This window comes from Lepisma saccharinum, chromosome 12 (genome assembly GCF_977018435.1).
Source record: "Lepisma saccharinum chromosome 12, izLepSacc3.1, whole genome shotgun sequence".
Taxonomy (NCBI): domain Eukaryota; kingdom Metazoa; phylum Arthropoda; class Insecta; order Zygentoma; family Lepismatidae; genus Lepisma; species Lepisma saccharinum.
In genome coordinates, this window is record NC_139240.1 from 33,202,379 (window position 1) to 33,207,215 (window position 4,837).

At 29.5% G+C, this 4,837-nt stretch overlaps 1 pseudogene; it reads left to right on the forward strand.

The window, feature by feature from the left end:
- The first annotated feature begins 713 nt into the window (after window positions 1-713).
- LOC145996299 (NADH-ubiquinone oxidoreductase chain 5 pseudogene) lies at window positions 714-4,249 on the forward strand (annotated as a pseudogene).
- Window positions 4,250-4,837: the final 588 nt, after the last annotated feature.

A 4,837-nucleotide genomic window follows, 5' to 3' on the forward strand; every position in this document is an offset into this window, starting at 1 on the left:
GAGGACAAAAAATGACATCGCTAATGAGTATGAGATACTGCAAAACACATTAACAACCTACATTAAAAATAAAGAAAAATTATAGAGAGCTCATGTCTACAAGGTAGTATAGCATCATTACTATTGTGAGGAATTGTTTTCTGCATGCACTACAAGACCACACACAAAATACGGCAATTTTTATTATAAGGTATACTGCTAATTCATTATCTTTGTTTATACTGTAGTATAGTTTTTTTGTTTTATTGATTTTCTTTAATTCGAATTTTTTCATGTCTCCTTAGAGTTCAAAATAAAGAGAGTCCACTGTATTTGCAAAACTATTTTTTTTTCAAACCTTAGTGAAATCAGGATTCCCACACATGAATTAAATCCTACTATCAATTGTGTCCAGTATATTCCTCAATAGCATGTTTTTTTCTGTTATACCTTTTCATCCTTCTGGTTCACGAGATTACATGCTAATTTTTGTCAATGTTATATATTTTAGTTATACATTATAAGATTTTGCATTAAGTTCATATTGTTAAGACATAATTAGCAAGTTTGAGTTGATAAGAAATCTTCTTTTGCTTTCTATTGCTATTGTTCTTTTCCTAGTGTGTATGTTACCACTTTCCTAATAAAAATAGGAAAAGTACCAAGAGGGTACTATTTGTCTACCCCTTGTCCACATTTTCAGCCCAGGGATTGGAGACTTTTTCGTGTAAAACATGTTGGGATGCAAGAAAGGAAGTAATTTGAGGTGAGTTAATTAGAGTAATTGCATTATTTTGTAGATTATGCGTAAAGTTACATGTATAAAAGTCAATCTACAGGGTAGGTGTGGAAACAACAGACTCGGTCGATAACAAATACGAATATGGAAACTTGAATTAAATATCACAGTGCAAGATGTAGGTAGTGCGGGATCTAGAAGTTGCAGTCGGGAGGGGTGAATTTCAGTCGAGTACCTCATCTTACCAAGAATTAATTCTAACCTACACTTTTAGTGTTTTATATAAACAATAAATGAACTGCGAAAAGGAACCAAGGCAACTTCCATGTTCTAGAGATGAGAGTACAGTTTTGCGAAAATAGAAGTCCAGGTCTGGAATAGCTGGTTATTATTGTATGTCGTTAGCATATCCTCCCATTGCCATGGTAAACTGAACGATCAGCTATGATGAGTAAAGGGAATAGACAAGCAATACAAAACCTATTCTCTCAAGGGATCTCTGTTTCGATCCCTTTTTGGGACATAGATTTTCATGTTTTATTTCTCAACGGAGGCATTTATTAGTAACCCTATTAAGACTTGAATTTATTGTGTTATCCTTATATTTATATATGACTTATTGTTTTGTTAATAATCAAGAAGAATCTTATTTTTGCCTATTATTTATTTCATTTTGTGTATGTGAGGGGGCCCTTGGCTTGTCTATTATGGTATCAGTTACACGTACTTATGGTAATGATTATTTTAATTCTTTTGTATTATTGAAGTGCTAAAATATATTTTTTTATTTTATGTTTTTAATCCTCTTGAGATTTAATAGTTCTTTATGGATAGTGGTTCAAGTTTCTATTATTTTTGGTTGTTTTTTTGTTTTTATTAATAGTGTGTCTTGGTATTGGGGTGTGAGAGGCTAGCTATTTTATTGGGTTGGATGTAATGTCTTATTCTTTAGTTTTACTTAGTATTTTAATAATAGTGGCTAGAAGTGGTATTATATCTATTTATTTTTATCCTTGTAGATTTATATTTTTGTTAATTGTTTTATTATTGTTGTTAATATTAACTTTTATAAGAATTTTTTTTTATTTTGTTTTTTGAGGGGTCATTGGTTCCTACTTTATTTTTAATTTTGGGATGGGGGTATCAACCAGAGCGAGTACAAGCAGGGGTCTATTTGCTTTTTTTATACATTACTTGCTTCTTTACCTCTTTTGGTTGGTATTTTTATACTAAATTATAAGCTAGGGGGTCTATATATACATATATTTAGATATATTAATATTAATATAAATGATTTTATTTGATATATTAGAATGGTGGTTGCTTTTTTAGTAAAAATACCTATATTTTTGGTTCATTTGTGATCACCTAGGGCTCACGTTGAGGCTCTGGTTAGTGGTTCTATGATTTTGGCTGGAGTTCTATTAAAGCTTGGGGGATATGGTATTTTACGAATTATTTCTTGTATTGAGGGATTAGCTATTAAATATAATATTTTTTGATTTGGTATTAGAATTGTTGGCATTTGAACAATTAGCCTTGTTTGTATGCGTCAAATTGATTTAAGGGCCTTGGTTTCATATTCATCTGTAGCACATATAGGTCTTGTTTTAATGGGAATTATAACTATAGGGGCTTGGGGTATGAATGGTGGCCTTACCTTAATAGTAGCACATGGTCTTTCTTCTTCCGGCATATTTTGTTTAGTAAATATTACTTATGAGCGATAAGGTAGTCGTAGCATATTGATTAATAGGGGAATAATTAATTATATTCCTAGATTATCTTTATGATGATTTATATTAAGAATTACTAATATGGCTGCTCCACCCTCTATTAATTTGTTGGGAGAGATTAGTTCATTAAATAGAATTATTGGTGATCATATTTTAGTTTTATGGGAGTTGCATTACTCTCTTTTTTAAGCGCTGGGTATACCCTATATTTATATTCCTATACTCAGCACGGAATATACTATTCTGGTGTATTTTCTTGTTGAAGAAGTAATATTCGTGAATATTTACTATTTTGTCATTTATTTCCATTAAATTTTCTAATTATTTTTTGTTCTCCGATATTTCATTGAGTTTAAATTATTTAAGTAGTTTAAGTAGAATAATAAGTTGTGGACTTAGTGGTAATTAAGAAGTTCTTAAATCAATGGTTTTTAGTTTTTCTATTACAAGCATGATGTCAATTATTTTGTTAATTAGTAGATTAATCTTATTGTTGTTAGGAATAATATTTTTAATTAAGGATGTTACAATTTTTATTGACTGAAGTATTGTTAACTTAAATAGTTCTAATATTATTATAACAATACTGTTTGATTGAATATCTTTAATTTTTATAGGATTAGTTATATATATTTCTTCTATACTTATTAATTATAGAGGCTCTTATATAGAAGGAGATTATAATATAAATCGATTTATTGTTTTAGTTTTATTGTTTGTTGGATCTATAATGTTTTTAATTATTTCTCCTAATATTATTAGAATTATTTTAGGATGAGATGGTTTAGGATTAGTTTCTTACTGTCTAGTAATTTATTATCAGAATGTTCGTTTCTATTCTGCGGGAATATTAACTGCTCTATCTAACCGAATTGGGGATGTGTTTATTTTATTGTCTATTGCTTGGATATTAAACTATGGTAGCTGAAATTATATTTATTATTTATGGTTAATTTCTGATTTTGATATAATATTAATTACTAGATTTATTATTATTGCTGGAATAACAAAGAGTGCACAAATCCCATTTTCTGCATGGTTACTAGTTCACTCTTCTACTTTGGTTACTGCTGGGGTTTATTTGTTAATTCGTTTTGGGGATATGTTAATATTTACTGTTCTTGGTAGGGTACTCTTATTATTATCTGGGCTAACAATACTTATAGCTGGGATTGGTGCTAATTTTGCATATGATTTGAGGAAAATTATTGCTTTATCTACACTAAGACAACTCGGGTTAATAATATTAACATTATCTATGCGGTTAAGGGAGTTATCATTTTTCCACTTATTGACACACGCTATATTTAAATCTTTATTATTTTTATGTGCTGGTGTGGTGATTCATGTTATAGATGTTCAGGACATTCGTTGTATGGGGGGCTTAATTAATAAAATGCCAATAACTATTTCTTGTATAATAATTTCTAGTCTTGCTCTCTGTGGCATGCCCTTTCTGGCTGGATTTTATTCTAAGGATTTAATTTTGGAAATATTAAGCATATCTTCTTTTAATTTAGTAATATTTATTTTATTATGGGTTTCTACTGGTATAACTATATCCTATAGTTTTCGGTTGAATTACTATTTAGTTGGTAAGTATTATAGAGGTGCCCCATTTCAATTTTTTTCTGATGATGGAGGTTGGGGGATGTTTAAGGGTATATTAGGTTTATTATTACTATCCATTGTAGGTGGTTCTGCTTTAATATGATTGGCCTTTCCATCTGTTTTTGTTATTATTATTCCACTTAACCTGAGGATAGGGGCAATCATTTGTATTTTATTAGGTTGATGAATTGGGTATAATATTACGTCTTTCTTATTCGAAAGACATCCATTTTTTAATAATAAAATAATATATTATATATTAGGGGGAATGTGATTTTTACCATATTTATCTTCTGGGGGCTTGATTAATGGTTCATTTATTATGGGGGGAGTATATATTAGGACTATTGACTATGGATGGATTGAGTTGGTAGGTGGACAGGGGGTATATAAATATATAAGGAGTGGTTCTCTAAATATTCAACTAATACATTCTAACTATTTTAATATTTATTTTATATTTATGTGTTTATATAGCTTATAATAAAGCATAATATTGAAGTTATTAGGAAGGGCAGATTAGTCCTGTAAACATTTCTTGGATTTATTTAGAATCCAGCTTTATCATGAAAAGATAATGTAATTTTATTCTAAAGAAATAATATAAGAGTACTAATGGAATTTCACCACTAAAGATGGAAGTTAGCAGCCCCCCTAATATTATACCCCTTAACCGAGGAGCTAATCCTAATTTTATTATTAACATTAATATGCCGCCTTCCTTTGGCTTCAGTTAAGTAAGCAAGGGTAATCTATACCAATTTATTCAGGT